Source organism: Coenobita brevimanus, chromosome 28, assembly GCF_032717465.1.
Source record: "Coenobita brevimanus isolate Jiangsu-jjx chromosome 28, ASM3271746v2, whole genome shotgun sequence".
NCBI classification, from domain to species: Eukaryota; Metazoa; Arthropoda; class Malacostraca; order Decapoda; family Coenobitidae; genus Coenobita; species Coenobita brevimanus.
Window position 1 is genome coordinate 34,701,816 of NC_136981.1, and position 21,077 is coordinate 34,722,892.

Genomic DNA, 21,077 nt, shown 5'->3' on the forward strand with positions numbered 1-21,077 from the left:
AGCGAACCTCCCCATCCTATCCTTCCACCTCATACTATGCCTTTCTCTTTTCACCTCACATAACTCTCGTGTTCAGATACATTCTTCATTCTCTCCACATAGTCAAACCATCCAACATTACTAACTTAACGATGGCAGTCACAAATTTCTGTATATTCTGTTGCACCTCTGCACCATCACTGCTATTCCTTTCTAATTTATTCACAATAACCCGCATGCTTTAATATTGTCACCCTCATACTTCGTCCTTGCTTCCATTCCGTATCGCCATTTTTCACTCACAGCTCATACATTTAAGCCAACAGTTCACCTTCTCCATGCTAGATTTTTCCCTATCTTTATCATGGCCACTCAATAATTTTCACAGATTTTCTGATCACGTTCATTTCTTACATACTTTCATTAACCACTCCTCCCTCCCCGTCTCTTTTACACCCACACCCACACCGACACCCACACGCACACCGACCCCCCCACTCACCCCCCCCTCACGCACACACAAACTCTCTCTCTCTCTCTCTCTCTCTCTCTCTCTCTCTCTCTCTCTCTCTCTCTCTCAAGGGCTTTAGTTTGTCCGTCTTTCCTGCAACAAGGCTTTCCTTCATTTTCTTCACGCATCATTCTCTAACATTCCAATTTCTCAATATCATCCATATAACTTTTTTTTTTTTTTTTTAGCTGTATGTTTTCCCTTTTTTTCTCCCTGTTTTCTGTTTCACTGTTTCTCAGTCCCATATCTGTGTTTTTTTTTTCTTCAGTTTTATTATCATCGCTTTCTACAGTTTACAGATAACACCAATACTTATATAATGGTTCATTCCTTTACTGGTTACTTATCTTATTTACACATACGTTTCGCCAAACAACACTTCTCAACTATTTCGGAATTTCTGTCCCCTTAATAGTGAATAAATCTCTCGGCAACAGGAAAAACTGCTCGAAATTCTCCCCACCTTTCACCTGTTGGCTCCGCAATCTATCATAAAAATGAGCACACACACACACACACACACACACACACACACACACACACACCTCAGTACTCGCCTCTTATCTGAGTAATTAACTTCCATGCATCACTGTATCTGAGAGTGGCAACCTAGAATATTTTAATCTCTCAAACTGTATAGAAGTTTTAAGACAAGAATGACTGTGACATTAAAGACCTTATTCTGTAAGAGCGTTCATCCTTCTCGACCATCTAGGTTTCCGTTGCCTAGTTACCATTATCTTTGTCTTTTTTTTTCTTTTGTATATTCAGTCTCCTTTTCTTTTTACTTGTAATCGCATATCTAATTTTCCTTCTTTAGCCTGTCCTATAAAAAGAACCTCAAAAAACTGGTTGGCTTCCTTTGCAATGTGTGCTCTTCAGTTATGCATCATCCTTTACAAGGAATAATTTTCTAACCTTCTCTCAACTGTATTGCTAAATTTCTTCATTTCCTGATTCATTTTCTTTGTTTTTCACTTTTCTTCCCATACCTCGTGGCGTTCTGCCATCCTTCACCTTCTTCCCATCATTCTCCATTCACTCACTTACTGCATACTTCCACACTTCACATTCCAGCTCACATTCTACTTCGTCTTCTTTACCTCTTCAGCCTCTTCTCGTCCTTTCCTCCTCCACCTTTCGGAAGGCCCCCTGTTTAACTTCGTCACCTCCTTCTCCACCTCATCCGACGCGTATGCATCAGAAATATGCCCCATAATTAATTCTACTGGTACGGGCTTCTTCCTCCATTAGTGCTCAGCATCTCTCTCTCTCTCTCTCTCTCTCTCTCTCTCTCTCTCTCTCTCTCTCTCTCTCTCAGCGTGTGTGTGTGTGTGTGTGTGTGTGTGTGTGTGTGTGTGTGTGTGTGTGTGTGTTCTGTTCTCCCAAACTCTCCTCTCTTGGCCACTGTAATCCATCACTCCCCTTTATCCTCGTACCCCCCCCCCCAAACACATCCATTACGGGCAAGTCCCTATACCACTTAGGCTCCGCATAATGATGGGCCGAGTGGATGGCGATTAGGGCAGGTGAGGGGGAGCGAGAGGACGGGGTTTTGCTGGACGGGAGAAAATAATTTAACAACTTCACTTGCGTGACTTCTGTTTAATATTATTTCTGCTTTCTCCACACGAATTTATGAGACTAAGGAAGTCTTTTCGTAGTTAAGGCGATTAATCCAGCGAATATGAATTCGATCAATACAAGGAGTGTTCCTCAAAGATGAACATATTAGTCTCGTCGTTGTAAGAACGAAAAAATGTATGTGCACCGGTGGTGGTAAGGTAAACTAAGTGACGATAGCAATAAAGTACGTAGTATATTATTCCTTTTTTCAATCCAGAATGTTATTCTCCAACAGAGGGAACTTCCACAACCTAATGTTGTCAGTTGGGAGGAGGGATGGATGAGTAATATTATAATACTGTCATCAATGAGATGTCGTGTAATATTTTAAAGGATGATGTTTTGTTTATGTTCATTTCTTCATAAATGTTTCGTGGTCTGGACAATCTAGTATTTAAATCCTGCCGATGCCAGATAATTTTCTCTAGCACAGAGTTACTCATACGAGGCTCAGTGTTAATACTGCCGTTATTACTCTCCCTGCCGTCTGAAGAACTTGTTCAGCTAAATCCAGTCTATTTAATTTAGTTAAAAATGCTTTATAGGTGTCTGAGAGTGTTAGACTCCCAGTGGATATGCAGAGATTTGTAAGTAAGCATAAACACAGGTAGCTACAAACAAAATTACCATTGTCACTTTATTACCACCCAGCCCCGGGTCGAGGTATTCTTAAAGATGAGAGGTTTCATGTGGTTCAGATAACGTGAATGAGGTAATTAGAGCAACCCCCATCATCACCAAAACCGGCCCGCCCGTCCCAATGTACCAACCGGCTTCCATCTAAATCCCCATGTGGGTATACACCATCTCTTCATTATTTTCCCCATATATACAGAGAAGCAAAGATTAGCTCATCTGTTTATATATATATATATATATATATATATATATATATATATATATATATATAGAGAGAGAGAGAGAGAGAGAGAGAGAGAGAGAGATAAGTGAATCTCTCTGTCTGTCTGTCTGTCTCTCTCTCTCTCTCTCTCTCTCTCTCTCTCTCTTTGTCTGTGTGTGTGTGTGTGTGTGTGTGTGTGTGTGTGTGTGTGTCTCTCTCTCTCTGTCTCTCTCTCTTCACAGAAACACAGACAAATATATATATATATATATATATATATATATATATATATATATATATATATATATATGTGTGTGTGTGTGTGTGTGTGTGTGTGTGTGTGTGTGTGTGTGTGTGTGTGTTTAAATACTTAGCTAGATCAGTCAGCTTTCTATAGCAGAGAGAGAGAGAGAGAGAGAGAGAGAGGTGAAGATGTAAGCCGTCAGGCTTTCAAGAATGATGTCTTATTTTTTTTTTCCAGACACGTCCAAGGAGGGAGGTGAACCAGTCCTTCGCTACCAAGGGACTTGGCGGCCAGGCGGCAAAACTCAGGGATGTGGAACCAGGTGGAAGGAGCTGGATGGATGGGTTGAAAGGCAAGGTGGAAGTGAGCGGCAGCTGAGAAGGAGGGAGGATGAGGAAATGTTGAGTTTCCTAGAAGTTGGGAACGAAATGTGGACACGGAAAATAATATGAAAGCAAGGATGGTAGGAAGGAAAATCAGCCAAATTGTCTCTTTTTTGACCTTGCACATTTTCCTTTCTCCCTCTTTCTTTCCCGGTATTCACACATCCCTTATTTCCTACATCTCTTGTAGCATTTCGCCCTTTTTCCTTCATTATCTTTTCCGATCATGTCCTTCTTCCTTCATTTTTTCTCTTACTACTCTCCCATTTCACCCACTGTTTTCCTCGTTCTACCTTCCTCCCCATTCTCTGCTGCTCCTCTGCTTTCTCTTGTCTCTGCCATTAGCTTGTTTACTTTTTCCTCCCTTTTGTCTCCATCTTTTCTACCTTTCGCCTTATTTATCCCTCCGACTCCAGTTTTTAACAATCCTCTCTCGCTTGTTATTATTATTTCTTTCAATATTGCTACGTAGGTATTAAACATTATATAATGCTTACATACGGTAATAAACTCCCATGTTTTTATTTAGGTCTATGGACAAAAAAACTGAAAAGAGGAGGCTTGTTTTACAAAGTTTTAATTCCACATACACATGTGTTTATATTCCAGCCTCCAAGTGGTGTTGCCTCTGAGGTCTCCAGGTCGACGGTACTTGTCACCGTTGTTCTGGCACCGCAAACCTCGCAACACTCGTGCTTTTTTAGTGACGCCAGGTGAGGTACCTTCACCTGATGATTCTTGGACAGTACCACGACTCCTGCCACGGTCATCCGTTGCTGCCCACTCACTGTAATTGCCGTTAAGAATTATTCTGGCGCGTGGGAGATCGGTGCTATAGTAATCGCTAAATTATGTTAGCCATTCGTACCAACAGCTAAAAAAAAAAAGAAAAAAAAAAAGAAAAAAGAAAATGACTTCAAGTACAATTACCAACTTAGTGTTGCCTCATTCAGCTATCTCCCCTTACTCCTTCTTCCACACAAGATATTCTTATCTCTAACAACATTCATTCTATGCATAATTCCTAAGTATACTACTTTCCTTAACTAGCACACTCCAGTATAGTCACTCGCAATTAACTGTAATTTTTCTAACATTAACTTTTCAACGAGATTATGTTTTCACCCAGTATAACTGAGTATGCTCAGCAAACAATTACAAAAATGAATAATGAAAACATGTTCTTAAGTAATGCTATTCCTATTCTTTTAAGAAATTGTGGATTGAAATTTAATGAAAATAAATAAACAAGTGTTAACCATACACATACCTAAAAGCTCAGCAGGAATTGTCAGAAATGAGGACTCAACTCTGCCAGCCCCTTTTTGATCAATACTGCGTACTAGCACTGCGCTCTTACTACCAATCCTGCAACATCACCATTCCTGCCACACCACCATTCCCGCCACACCACCATTCTTGTCACATCATCATTCCTGCCACACCACCATTCTTGCCACACCACCACTCCTGCCACACCACCATTCCTGCCACACCACCATTCCTGCCACATCACCATTCTTGCCACATCACCATTCCCGCCTCACCACCAACATTTCCACATGATCAGTTATTGATCCTTTCGTTTTTGATTATGTTGACGTACTTCCTGTTGCCCTTCTTGCTTCTTACTTCTGCTCGTCTAATTCATACTGTCATTTTTCTATATCAACTTTACTCCAACATTTTCAGTTAATACCAACGTTCATCTTGTTACTCTCATTTCCTTCTCCCTTTTCACTTTTTTTCCCTCTCAACTCTATTCTTCTCGCCATTTTCTAGTTTTTTCTCCTTACGTTTCCTTTTTCCCTCGTGCACTCTGTTCTTTCCTTCCGCTTCCTCTTAATTCTCCTTACCGATCTCCTCGTATTTTTCTGCATTTCTATTTTCTTTCATCTTCCATCATTTCACTTTCCCTTTTTCCTCTCCACCCTTCATCTTGCCTTTCATCCTTTCTCTCAGTGCTCCTCTCTTGCACTCTCCCACCGCTTATTTTTACTTTATCTTCCCTATTACTTAGCCGCTTATCCTCCCCTCCTCCTAATCTTCGTTAAACTGTTTACATCTCTTGTAATCTCCACGCTTTCAAGTTGCCCTTTAATTTCACATTTAAGTTTTCCTAAACCTATCTTCAACCTTCATTCTGAACCCCACTTCTCTCTCTCTCTCTCTCTCTCTCTCTCTCTCTCCACACACACACACACACACACACACACACACACACACACACACACGAATGCGACGAATCACCTGCAGGAGATAACGAAAACTGACTTGGAAAATGTGTCAGGCAGTGGACAGAAAGCTGGGCTACGTGTGTCAGGTCAGAAGAGGTCTACTTTGAGGGGGATTGTGTCCTAGCTTAACAGGTTAGGTATTTATTTAAGAGCATAAGGTCGGATACACTCTGAACACAGGAGAGAGAGAGAGAGAGAGAGAGAGAGAGAGAGAGAGAGAAGATGGAGTGAAATCTGACGTAGCACAGTGTGTGATGGGTAAAAGTGTCAACAGACGTAGCCGTAGACGTAGGTAGACGTAGAGAGATAGGGAGATTGGTTGTAAATGTGGATCATGGAAGCATCGCCAGTATCAAGTCGCGAGGCTTCGTATGGCGCAAACTTGTCACCAGTGTCAAAGGCCATCAAATGTCAGGATTATGTGGCCTTTATCTATTTTGTTATGGATAGAGAAGATGTGTTGTCTTGTCTGGTTGACTGAAGAGACCCAGGCAGAGGGAGAATAACAGTTGGAATCAATGGGAAACGTCAGGGTAGGTCGTCTCTGTTCCGTTATCCTCTTCGTATTTTAAGTGGGGTGATGAAATAGGTAGTGTGGGGTCGTTGGAGTTCTATTGTGAAACAGTTGCTTGACTAAAAGTTAAGAGGTTGGCTTGACCGTGACCCGTGTATAGTTAGTAGCTGTTTGTGCCTGCTATTGCCTTCCCACTCTCTCTCTCTAGCTCCTACTCTCCTATCGCTCTCTGGGGATCTCTCTCTGGTCCTCTCTCCTTCTCTCTGGCTCTCTAACTCTCCCGCATGTGGTTTTGGACTTATAATCTCCTCCGACTTCCGGCTAAGTGTGCGTACGCATATGTGTGTGTGTGTGTGTGTGTGTGTGTGTGTGTGTGTGTGTGTGTGTGATCACACTTCTGCAACGTGAACAGCTATCAGGTCATCCTGTGTTTTGGAATATTTGAGTGTCTGGCTAAGGGAAAATGTATCTAACCTATTCATGGAGAATTCGAGACACAACTATCTTACATATTGCTGCCTATAGCTATATACGGTAGTTACGTAGTTCCGTATAACATACAGTATTGTGTCATACCATATTAATGCCTACAAAAGGGTCATTACTGAATAGCAACAGAACTATCTAAAGTCCGTTTGTTGAAGTAACCCTCCAGCGGATGCCGAATCAAGCACTAGATACAGTATACACAAAGTAATATAAGAAACGGTTGAGTTCATCACTAATATGATGATGCATAGCTAGTCAGTCATAAATGGCAATATCATTTGTGTGTGTGTGTGTGTGTGTGTGTGTGTGTGTGTGTGTGTGTGTGTGTGTGTGTGATATTTGCAAATAATAATCTCATTATCTTTATATGTCTATTTACTTATCCATAATTAACCACCAAATTCATATTCTTCTAGCTTACACTCCGTCTTAACTGCCCTGATTTCCAACCAACCCTCCTCCCTCTTTACTTTTAATTATCACAAAGCCCCATTTATCCTCTACCCACCCCATCCCACTCACACGCCACATTCAACCCCCCCTGATGCATAAAATCAACGTCACTTCCCTTCTGTCAATTAAATTAATGACCTTAGAAATTGTTCTTGTTCTTATAGAAACCCAGTGGAACCTTTGGTTGTCCTCAAGAACGGTGCGTCTGAGCTTACACTCTGCTTAGATGAACTGTCTCGTCTTTGTCTGTCGACTTGTGCCTTTAATTATAGCTGGAAGTTTGCTCTCTTTCATCCTGCCCCAAGGAAGGGTGACCATTTCGAGCCCACTCACTATCGCCCAAATGCTTTAACATCCTATACAGTATTATTGACGTTTTATAATCTTATTCATAAAAAAAATGTTACACCATCTTTCCCATCATAACCTTTCCTATCGTCAACATAGGTTCTGCTAGGGATGCTCACTGGCGATCTTCTCATCTTCCTTTCAGACTCCTGGTCATCCTCCTTTCGAGACTTTGACGAAAGCTTTGTCAGTGCACTTGACATTTCAAAGGCTTTCGATCGAGTATGGTATAAATCATCAAATTCAGAACAGCCCTCTTGCTGTTTCTGTCCTTCTATCTGTGCCACCTCTAGCTTCCTTTCTGGTTGTTCTATAGTTGCTGTTTTAGACGGCCACCGTTCTTCTCCTAGAAATGTCAATGGTGGTGTTTCTCAGGGCTCTGTCCTATCATCAACTCTGTTCCTTCTATTCATCAATGTCCTTCTAAGCTGTACATTTAACCCAATTTACTCATATGGTGATGACTCTTCCCTTCACCTTTCCATCCGCTTCCCGCAGCATCCATCTCAGCAGGTACTTCAACAAACAAGGGATGTGGCTATGGCACACCTAATGTCTGACTTGGCTCACGTCTCTGATTGGGGTGAAATTAATCTCGTTGTTTTTAATGCATCAGAAGCTCAGCTCTTACATCTTTCGACCCGTCAAAGTTTACCACAGGAGTATCCTTTGTTTTTTAATGGTACCCAACTCAATCCTGCATCATTTTATAAAAGACTTGGGGTTTCATTTTCTCGGGATTTATTTTATCTCAAATCTGACTCCATGAGATTAGGTGTGTTAATCCTACTTTGTGCCTTCTTTATTTCTGCACAGTTTTTGACTTTATACACAGGTTTTATTCACGCCTGTGTAGAATAGTCGTGTATTTCTCATGTGTAAGGAGGTTCCCCACATACTGGTCTTCTTAACAAGGTGAATTCACAGGCTTTTCATCTCATTAGCTCTCCTCCTCTTACTGGCTCCCTTCAACCCCTATCTGTTTGACCTATTGTTGCATCTTTATCTCTTTCTGTCGTTACTTCAGTGGTCACTGCTCCTCTGAAGTGTTTGCTTGCATCCCTTCTCCACTATGGCGGATGCGTGGCACCCGTCAAGTAGCAAACTCTTATTCATTTTCTATTCAGTTCTCTAAAGCAAGAGCTGGGCGTTACTCCCAGTCCTTCATGTATGGAACAGGTCAACCCTGGGACTGTCTTCCTTTGTGTATATTCCTACGCCTATAACTACCAGTCTTTTAGGCGCAGTGTACTTTATCTCGAAATGAACAGATCTTGAATTTGACTCTCTGTTATCTTTTTATTTTTTCTTGAGGGTGACCATTTTCGGTCTCCTAGCCTTTGGTTCCTTCATCCTTGCAGAAGAGGAAAAAAACATCCATTCATTTAATGTACTGCTACATACATCTTCAATCGTGTCTATCATTTTTTTTTCTCCTGTGTCGGTCTTCCTGTCTTTCTGTTTCGCCCATCCTTCGTGTCACTGTTTATATTACCCTTCTTTCCGCTTCAGGTGGCTCTACACTGAGTGACAAGTCTAATGGTTTCCTGTAACTCCTGAAAACAATTTACAAATCTGGGTGGTTATCATATAGCTAAAGAAGGGGGTGGCGTGGGATTTTTTATGAAGCCTCTGTTAACTGCGTGGAGATACATATGTAGCGTCCACCCAGGAACCAAAACTCCACTCTAGTCCCAGCCCTTCACTGCGGTGAGGCGCTGTCAGCCACTTGGGAACACTGGTTCACTGTACGGAACGGTCCTGTTGGGGCGGTTGTTTTCGTGCTGTTGATGGGTCTGATCGATCAGACAGACTGAGGCAGCACAACATGAGAGGAAGAAAAATGGATTAAGGGCTGAAAGAACACGAGAACGAGGAAATACATTAGGGTTATGGAAGACAGGAAAGGAAATATGGTGTTTAAACTTCAGTGGTTCGAAATATCGGGTGATATATGAATCCTCTATCCTTGATCCACCGCCAGATTCCATGTTTCAGGGCATCATTGACACCAGGCGTCGTATCCTCATGGGTTTAATGGGCTCCATAGCACTTTTCCTTCAGTTCATACTTGCATCTTCAGAGGACGGTGGCCAGCCGATAAACACTCCCATTTAGCACCTGAAAATTTTCAACGTAGATTCTCGGGATGGTCGGACTCTTGGATAAGTTTATTTCCCCTTTCTCTCTTTACCGAGCAGTAGGCTACAACTGGGGAGCTGACTATAACAACGGCCGTTGCAAATCGTGTCATAGAGGAAGATTGGCACTTACCATAAAATGGATGCTTGAATTACCCCATCACGTTCATAGACAGTGATCTAAGATGCTTTCTTCTTTTTTTTTTTTCTACCCGTATATGACAAGCACATATCTTTTTTTATGTTATTTTTTCATCAGTATTTACATTATTTAAATATAAAACCATAGGGAGAAAAAATAAAGTGTAATATGAATGCCAAGTCACTTGGGAAGGATGCCATGGATCTTTCTAAATCCACAAGATTACCATCCAGTTGGAGAGACTGGTAGGAGAAGAGGGGAGTTAAAGGTTGGACCCGACCACTCAGTGACCCACCACTTGTGACTGCATCCTTCCTCTTGGTCTCACTCATCGGTTCACCCATCACTGGATTTCAATAACTGCACACATATAACCAAGTTCTGTTATTTAGATATTCCCATAAGTACCCTACTCTTCTATAAGGGAAGTAGAAGTATAAAGGAAATGTGAGAGGTGGGCAAGGGGAAGAAGGGAGAGGAGAGGTAAAGTACGGGTATATAGAGATGAAAAAGAAAGACGGTGTCAAAGATAAAACGGAAGAAACGGTGAATGGACGGAATGGGGTGTGAAAAGTTAGAGAACGTAGGAAGGGACGGAGTGTTAGTCAGGATAGGAGTGAAGGAGGGGCTTGGAACAGGATGAAGCAGAAAGTAAATGGTAAAAGGAGAGAGGAAAGGAGTGGATGAAGCAAGTGAAACAAATAAGGGGGAGTGTGGATGGGAGGCAGTAGAACGAAGAGAGGGAAAATGGAGGGCAGGGGAATGGACACAGTGAAGTTGGCAGGAGAAGGGAGAAAGTGAGGCATGCAGAGCAAAATGGATAGATGGAGGTGGCACGGGAAGCTAGGAAGGAGAGTTATGGAGGTAGGATGGGAGTGAGGGAGACAGGGGTAAGATGGGAATGATGGAGGTATATATAGAAAGAAGGAGTACACAGACGAGAGGCTGACAGAGAGTGTTGTCAGATGAGGTAGGGGAAAGCAAGAAGGGGATGCAATATTGCGATAAATACTCTCTGCGGTTTGAAAGGGAGATTACCGGCACAATGAATTCCACCTGAGTGGATCAGGTGCATCATGCGGTGACTTTTGTGCTGCCGCCTAATTGGCAGGTGATTAGGCTACATGTGATACGTTTTGGTGGTAGCAGCAACAAGTGGTTGAATTTGTTCAACGGCTTTATTGATGGTATTGTGCGATGCTGGTGGGGTTGGAAATTACTGGTAATTATTGTGCATAATCATATGCAGACTTTGTATTTTCTGTCGTGTAAATAAGCATGAAATATGTTCAAATCACATAGCTAGTGAAATGAGTGACAGAGTAAATACTAGATGGTTTTGTTTTCAGAAATATACAGTATGTCTGTGAAGAAAAAAATACACATACCTGAATAAACCAGACTGTATCATATTTTCTATCGCAATAATAAATATTTGGAACAAAGGCTGCGTGAGCAACAATGATTCAAGTAAAGAAAAGAAAGTTCGAAAATCGCGTATCCGGTGACGAGACCTGACACCATCAAAGGGGGGGGGGGTTAAGGAACTTCTCTGGAAAACGAAACGCCGAACACTCGAGACCCAAGCTGTCGACGCGATGCGTCGCTAGGTTTGCCTCCGCCATGCCTTGCCCACGAACTCGCCATACAACCTCCATGACAGGGTCACTGTCGGTTGAAATGAGACTAAGGATAAACTAAGTATATCCCATATGACCTTAACCTTTGACCCCTTGAACACGCTGACCTAATCAGTTCATCGTCCCCTGATACTCTATCACTGACAACTGTTTGGTCGAAATCCGTCGAGGGGTTCGGGAGATAACGCACCCACAAGGATAAACCAATTCGATCCCATATGACTCTGACCTTTCAACTATCCAGTTCATCGTCTCCTCATACTACATCACTAACAAAAGTTTGGTGGAAGTCCATCAATGAATTCATGAGATATCGCGCCAATTATAGTATCATTGACATATTGACCCATGCACGCACACACGCACGGACGGACAGACCAATTACTTCATCGGCCCCCTCCCTCCCTCATAGGTACGCGGATGGATAATAAAGGAGTGGGTGGGAAGAGCAAGAAATTCGGTTGGAGATGGGAATGAGGTAAGAAAGCATATCCTGTGAAAATTATTAGTAATTGCTTAGTGGTTTTATTGTAATAAATTTCTATTTAAAATTTTCAGAGAGTCAAGAGTGTAAAGAAAAGGACGTGAGGGACAATGAACTGAGTGGGTCTTGTTGGATTATATCCTGTAAAGATGGATGCTATAGTGCAAATATACGTAGTTCAGTGAAGATTTGTTTCTAAGTTTACTTTAAAAACATCAACAGAGAGGTAAGATTGTTTTACCCAGAGTTCTCGGTGTCTTGGGACAAAGTTGAGAAAAAAAAAACAAAAAAAAAAAAAAGAGCCCATAAGTGTAGGGGACCAAGATTATAGAATTCTGTAGTTCACAACACTCAGGGGCACAAAATACGTGCTATCAGACATAACTAGCAATTGAAGGAACACGAATTCGGTTCAAGGGACGGTCAGATTCGTGAACGAAACTAGTTTCACCCTTGTCTCTGTTGACCCAGCAGAGCAGCTACTTATAAACATATTACTGCAGGTCGTATTCTAGCAGACGCTAGGTTCTCCATGCAAGTTCGTGGTTTTCCCTAATGTCTCCAGTACTCAGTAAAGATTAGTTTAAGACTTCGTCTCATGTGTGAGGTTTTATTTGAAAGGAATGACCTTCATCGTATTAAGGTAATTATTTTTTCTTATCTTGCAGCAGGGCTTTGATGAATACAATAGTTGAACATTCGAATACCTATACGAATGTTTCTAGGAATACGAATGCAAACACATAGTGTGAAATCGAATGCGAATAGGAAAATTTTATGAAAGCATTCATGAATGCATTCATGAATACTCTTCGCTATAGAATGACTTTTAGCTATAGGTCAGTCAAGTACTGTAATAAAGTTATGCAATGGTAAATGGTTTCATGACTGGGGCCAGTATTCAATACTGAAATATCATACTTATCCTAAGTATAGCAGTAGACACTGCTTTGTGTTTTCCTAGAAGGCTAGTTGAAATGGAAACACAACGTTAGACATCATACTAAGCTAAGTCTCTAGCAGTATCATCTTGTAGGTCCCTTTTTTTTTTAAGTTTTAAGATAATTTTAAATATTGACATTTTCATGTGAAGCAAAATGGTATTATTATGCAGCAATTTCAAATTTCATGGTAATGTGGCCAAGAAGAAAGAATGAAAGGCAACTGAGAAAGAAATTTTTGGATAAATTTATGTAACGCATGAAAACTAGAAGCTGCTGGTAAATCAGCTGAAAAATGGTATGCTAAGAAAACACTGTAAAGTACAACATTTAAAAAATTCAATTTCTTCATCCACAAAGCATACTAATACAATTGTGCTTCCAAGAAATTTTCATTTTTCTTAATGAACATTATTAATATCTCGAATGTCATATCGCTGAGCCTACAGCGTTCATTCCTGCACATCTGCCCTCCAGTACTAAATGTACCTTCCACTGGGGCAGAGGAGGCTGGAACACTTAGACAGCGTTTGGCTGGTCCTGATAGGTTTGGGTAATCATTTTTATGAGCTTCCCAGAATTGCAGTGAGTTGCTGCTTTCCGAGGTGCAGGGGCTCTCGAAGTAGGTTTTCAGTTCTGCTTCCATAGATGATGAAGAGGGCTCTACTGGTTGACTATAGGAGTGGCCATACAGCTAAACAGTTTACTTTTTTTTTTTTTTTTTTACTTGGGGCTGGGGAACAGCAATTCTCTTTTATTCTTTTGTGAACTTACTGTGTCAGATACAGTACTTTGTTCCAGCATTTCAGATTCTTGCATTAGCAGCCTGTGTGTAGAGCCATATGTGCCCAGATTATTAATGCACTAGTTAAGTCTGAACCAGGGGTCTAAGGTAGCAGCTAAACTGAAGACAGAACGCTGTTCATAAGGTGTCAGTCAAGCTTACTTTTGACTGCTAAAGTTTCAGTACAGGATGACAGTTTTACTTTGACTTCATGTTACTGAACTCAGATTTCTGAACTCAGATTTCAGCCCCAGGATATATATATATATATATATATATATACCTATGGTATTACATACCCAGATGTGACAATGTTCTGACCTTGTGTGATAATTGTTGCTTCAGCAAAAGTTGCCAAGACTGCTATCTGTTCACTAAGCATCGACAGATCGTGATAAGTAGGTTTAGATATAGTAATCCGTAGAGTCTAGTTTATCCAACTTTTCTTCAGGATGTTTCAGTAAGGATTAAATCATACTAGCATCAGAATTCCATCGGGCTGGTGTTACTGTCCGAAGCCTCGCCTCTCCCTCTAGCAAATCTGTTGTAAGAGTAGATTTTCTGACATTCGCTATTAGAGCAGACACCTTTGGTACATCTTATGTAGTGATCGAGCTCCTCTCTCTCTGATCGAGCTCCTCTCTCTCTCTCTCTCTCTCTCTCTCTCTCTCTCTCTCTCTCTCTCTCTCTCTCTCTCTCTTTAAATGTCGGGACCAACTGCCTAGCCCCGGGCTCCTACGCTCCTCATTGGGCAATGTATGATTGGATGATGGATGGATGGATGAATTAGCAAGATGTAGTGTGTGAAGGATGATGGTCATGTTCGGGAAGAGAACTAAATAGCCTACATCACCTGAAGAGTTTTGCACATATAGAAAATCGTTATCTGATTCTGATTCATTCTCTGAACTAACAGACCTATCTATTTATAGAATGTGATGTTTGGGGGGATTGAGTCCAGTTAAGGACAAAGTTTTAATTATGTTTGATGCACTGTCTGTTTTTGGGTTCGACACTGCTGGTGATCTTTGAAAAATTAACTACTGTACATCCTCAAAGTGAGCAAGGAATGCTCTGAGATGTGATGACCTATAAATCTCCGACAGGATATCATTACTGAGTGTAACTTCCGGTCATGTATTAATGCTGCACAATCGTCTGTTATACTCCAGGTATCTGCAGAAATATGATTGTCTGGGAGAACTTATATTATAAAGATGGCACTTTGGCGGAGCTCGAACACTAATTTTTTAGCAAAGGTGTTGACAAATGGCTAGAACATTGGGTAACATATCGAGGCTCCAATACACTTATTAAAACCGTAAATTCCTCGTCTTCTGCAAGTGACGGTGATTGAAGAGTTCCAGCAATGAAGGGGACAATTTTGTCAGTAGTAAGCCCGTGGTGTGAAAGTTTGAAGCGTTCTGTCTCCTTCCAGGTAGAGGGTAGTGTGGATTGGGTCATACTTGTAGATGTAGAAGGACCAGCCTCAGACCTTCGCAGCAGCACTGACACATGATTACACTGAAGATAAAGAAAACGAAAACCATAGCTCTAATAACAGACTGCAGGTTTATCTCCAGTATGTGTTTTTTCAGATGTCACAACCCAAATGATAAAATATAGTATTTACTTCACCAATGACAATTTTCTTATAAAGAGTAGCGAGTGGGAAGAGAAAAACTACAGGACAGGTAACATAACGAAACTAGCTGCTAATGAAGACGAATGTATTTACTACAATGATAAATTTAGCTACTTTGTGTGAAATCTAACAGATTGGCAGAGGATTTCAGAAACCTCACCAAGATATAGACCTATATACATTTTTGGCATAGTTTCCTTGTTTCATCTCGTAACACGGAACTGAAGTTATATCTACTAATATTTTACTAATATTTGAACTTCTAGTCATCAGTAATTTACAACTATAATAATCTACACCTAGTATCGCATATTAGCTTGTATATCATTGAACTGGTATTCATCAAACAGGCTTTAAAAGTGATGTTTGTAATGACCTCCAATCCTGAATTAATTTACCTCCCATGCCCCGGATGTCATTATTATGGCGCTAATTTCCCTGGACAAAAGCTTTGTTGTCATGATGATCTCCCCTCTCCCCCATCTTTTTTCTCACCAGTTACTCCTTAAAATGGTATCGACAGTCCTTTTATACAGGCTTGTCTTGACACTCGAAACTCGGCCCCCTCTTTTATGTGAGATGTCACCCTCCATTTCCATGGGATATCCCCTCCCCGCTTTGCATGAGCATGTATATGCCACTGTGAGTTGAGGAAATGAAATATTTTTTACTTACCCTTCTCTCCCAGTGGAAAAGGACAGATAATATTATTGACACTCCCCATCATATACACATGCGGAAAAACAGTCTTCGTTTGAAGGACTTGCAGTCCATTGCTAATGAAATATTACACCAGATGTGTAGCAGGTGTACCTTCAGATGTTGCAGTAGGTTAGAGGTAGTTGTTCCTGAAGTTGATTTTTTTCAGTAATTTTTACTGCATGTTCTGATGGCATCACTTCTATCTTGGGGGATGATGAAATGTCCGTACATGACTGATAACTGCTTTCATGACATTCTATTATTTCTGGACTGTTAAATGAACCGTAATGTTACCCAGAAAGATGTCGATATTCAATCGCTGGATTAAAATTCAAGAACCTGATGAATAAACTTCAAACAATGGTTATACGATTATCCATGCACGAATGGAATCGACTCCTTGCACAGAGATTATGCCCATCATCTTAATGTAATTCTTTGTAGTCAATAATTCAGGCAGATTTTATTCGTTTTTATTGTCACTAGTATATTTTACTATTTGAAGCTATGACCACGAATGCATGCTCCAAATCCTACATCTACGATTTTATTAACTCACTCATAAATTCAAGCTCGCTCAGCATATCTGTCACGTGGGTGACAGAGCCGCTCACCGACATCTCACTCGTCTGCACTCCATACCAATGCGTACTGGACGTGTTCAGCAATACCAACTCAAACGCATTGGAGATGTTGGACAACACCAGCTTCATATGGTTCACATCACGTTCCATTTCATAAGAATGCTCTGTCAACCCACATTTGCAAGTATACTGTAATACCTGTCTATGCTATCAGGTAATACCTGTCTATGCTATCAGGTTTGGTGCCTTGCGCATTACGGAGGTTATTCTCTCGGGCATGGAAGCATACATTCCTTTCTCATATCCTTTGACTAACGCAAGAAAGCCTTGGTTTAATCACGCTTGTTTTAATGCTGTCCGCAACAAGGAGAAGGCCTACAAAAGGTACCGGAGCCAACCCACCCTTGAATCACATCATCTTTACGTTTCTGCCCGGAATCGTGCTGTCTGTTCTTCGCTCTACTAAAAATAATTTCATCCATACTAAATGCTCTCAACTCTCCAACTCGAATTCTTCCCGCTCCTTCTGGTACCTTCCCAGAAATCTTTCTAACAACTTTACCTCATCATCCTTCCCTCCTCTTTTCTGCTCTGATGGTTCTGTAGCTATTTCTTCTACTGATAAAGCAGATCTCTTCGCACAGACTTTCTCCTCCAATTCCACCTTAGACGATTCCGGTGCTGTTCCTCCATCACTTCCCCCCTCTGACTTCCTCATGGCTGACATTAAAATTTCTTCAGTTGATGTATTTTCTGCCATCACTGGACTCAGTACTAACAAGGCATATGGGCCTGATGGGGTCCCTCCTGTTGTTCTCAAGAACTGTGCTTCTGTGCTTACACCCTGCCTAGGCAAACTCTTTCGCCTTTGCCTGTCAACTTGTACCTTTCCTTCTTGCTGGAAGTTTGCTCTCATTCAGCCAGTCCCAAAGAAGGGTGACCACTCCCAACCCTCCAACTATCGTCCAATTGCTTTAACGTCCTGTATTTCAAAAGTTTTCGAGTCAATTCTTAATAGAAAAATTTTAAGGCATCTTTCCTATCACAACCTTCTTTCCGATCGTCAGTATGGGTTCCGTCAGGGACGCTCCACTGGCGATCTTCTCACCTACCTTTCAGACTCCTGGTCATCCTCCTTTCGGGACTTTGGCGAAAGCTTTGCCATTGCACTTGACATCTCAAAGGCTTTCGATCGAGTCTGGCATAAATCTTTAATTTCCAAACTGCCTTCCTACGGTTTCTATCCTTCTATCTGTGCCTTCATCGCTAGCTTCCTTTCTGGTCGTTCTATAGCCGCTGTTGTAGACGGCCACCGTTCTTCTCCTAGATCTATCAACAGTGGTGTTCCTCAGGGCTCTGTCCTATCACCAACTCTCTTCCTTTTATTCATCAATGATCTTCTAAGCTGTACATCTAACCCTATCCACATATACGCTGATGACTCCACCCTTCACCTTTCCATTCGGTTTCCGCAACGCCCATCTCAACAGTTACTTCAAGAAACAAGGGATGAGGCTATGGCACACCTAATGTCTGACTTGGCTTGTATCTCTGACTGGGGTAAAAATAATATGGTTGTCTTTAATGCATCTAAGACTCAGTTCTTACACCTATCAACCCGACAAAATCTTCCACAGGTATACCCACTAATGTTTAATAATATTCAGCTTAATCCTGCATCATCCTTGAACATGCTTGGGGTTTCATTTACTCGGGACTTATCTTGGAAAGATCATATTACATCTCTTGTAAAATCTGCTTCCAAGAGATTGGGTGTGCTAAATGACTCCATCTTTCTTTACCCCTGCACAATTGTTGACTCTATACAGGGGTTTTATCCGCCCCTGTGTGGAGTACAACTCTCATGTGTGGGGAGGCTCCCCACATACAGCTCTTCTCATTAGGGTGGAGTCAATGGCTTTTCGTCTCATATACTCTCCTCCTCTTACTGACTCCCTTCAACCTCTGTCTCTTCGCCGCACTGTTGCATCTTTATCTCTTTTCTATCGCTACTTTAATGGTCACTGCTCCTCTGAACTGTCTGCTTGCATTTCTGCACCTCTACGACGGGTGCGTAGCACCCGTCTGGCAGCAAACTCTCATCCCTTTTCTGTCCAACTCTCTAACGCAAGAGTTAACCGTTACTCCCAGTCTTTCATTTATGCAACAGGTCAGCTCTGGAACTGTCTCCCTCTGTCTGTATTTCCTGCTGCCTATGATCTCCAGTCTTTCAAACGCAGTGTGTCCAGGCATCTCAAAATGATCGGATCTTGAATTTGGCTCTCTTTTGTATTTTGTTTTTCTCTTGGGGGGAACTGTTACTGCGGGATCATGGCCTTTGGTTCCTTCTTCCTCGCAGAAAAAAAAAAAAAAATTCACTCTAACTGGAGTTGGCAGTCAAATGGATGGCTATTTCTGTTAATATATATCCACGACTACTCGTCTATTCGTCAAATTATTTGACTAATACGAATATTTTGCCCAGGTATTCGAATTCGAGTGTGATTACCTTGATATCTAATAATAATTCGAATATGAATAAACATAAGTACTATATTCATATGTACCGGGTATTCTATTCGAATACCCTGTCCCTGGTTCATTTAAATAAGGTGGAGTTAAAGGTTAATTCTCTCATCTCCCAGATATCACTGAATAATTTGAGAGGTTTAGTCGCCTCTTCACCTCTTTCTCTCTCTCTCTCTCTCTCTCTCTCTCTCTCTCTCGTTCCTTCCACAGTTACAGTTAAATTGATCACTGCTCCTCTATACCACCTTCTCATTTCCCATCCATCCCTTTCCTGTCCAGTTCTTGATTAAGCGATGTAACTGGCATTTTCTGTCCACATCCGTTAATTTCTTTAACTACCTTCCTCTGTCTTTCCCTCTGTCAATGACCTCCAGTTTCATAAACGCAATATATCTAAACATCTCGAAGTGAATATATCTTGATTTGGATATTATCTTAATTTTTAGATTTAACTGGATGAGAAATATTTCATGCATGTATTCTCTGGGTCTTTCATTTTGTGTAAAACTGAATAAAATGTATAATCATAGTGGTATGATTATGCTTTCTGTTCCCTGATGAAGTTAGTAAAAAAGTGACAATCTACAATGACTGAAATTGCAGCCAGCCAGTATGGAGGGCGGTGATGTCACACGCCTGTGTAATTGGGTCATTGTTTAATTAGCTTCAATTTTTCACACATATGTAACTGTTAAAGAAACAAATGATGTGTTCAGCCATAAAAATGGTAACTGGGATTCAGTTAATGCCATAATTACAATGCAAATATGATTTTCAAGATTTTTTTTTTTTTTCATGATTCCACTTTCCTGGGCAAAAATGGAGCAGGGTAGGGAAATGGCGTTGGATAGGGCGACATGGAGGCGATTTCTTTGTGGCCACCTCTTACGGGGCTGAGATATCTGGCAATAGATAGATAAATAAACAGAATAGTGAAAATAAACAGCAGTCGTGAAATAATGAAGTTTTAATAACTACAATAGTGGAAAAACTGATAAAACCCTCTTGTAGTTAGCCTACTTTTAATTTTGTTAAATTTAATGCCAAATTCAAGAAAATTATTTCTCTGTTATTTGGCCTGCTCACCTTTATACCCTCGTGACTTTCCCTTGCTATAATCTCATTCTGTTTGTTTCCCACACGCTGGGGATATTTCTTCTTTTAGTATTTCCTTAACTCTTAATCGCCGGGTGTCGGTCAGAACTGTCAAGAAATCGGTGGATGGACTGCTCCAGGTGTCGGTCAGAACCGCACTTGTTTTTGCGCCACAGTTTAAAGTGGCCACCATTTGATCTCGTCACCAAAAGCTAGGGAGGGACTCCCGCCAGCCGAGCCAACCATACCTTAGTCGTCTCGGTGACTTTCCAGGTGAAAGATGATTTTTTCTTAACCCTTCTGGTCTGATTCTGTTCCCACATCACGTGGACTTTTGCCTCATCCATCCCTGCCAAGCTTCTTTCCAAGGATACTAGGAAAGGACTCAGTGATAGTGCCATAGGGCGTGCCTTGGACAATGCTGTGTCTAGTTTATCTAGTAATGGAGAAGTTGTCACGCTGAGAGTGAAACCAAAATCAGGGCCACGCACTAACTCATGAATACAGCCTGCCTCTCACACCAAAAATTACTCATCATTATGTCATTACTCATCGACGCGACGACCTTCAGATCTGGGGATACCTTCATTCGTAATAAGAAGAGCTGGCTAGTAATATGACCTTTAATTTGTTTCCGTAACTGCTATAGTTTTTGAGATATTAAGGTTTGAAAACGGGCTATTTTTGGAAAAATTCCCGTAGTGAGAAAACATTGGAGCTTCAAATAGCCTGGCGTGGAGGGTTTAATCTTCTTGTCAGACTGTC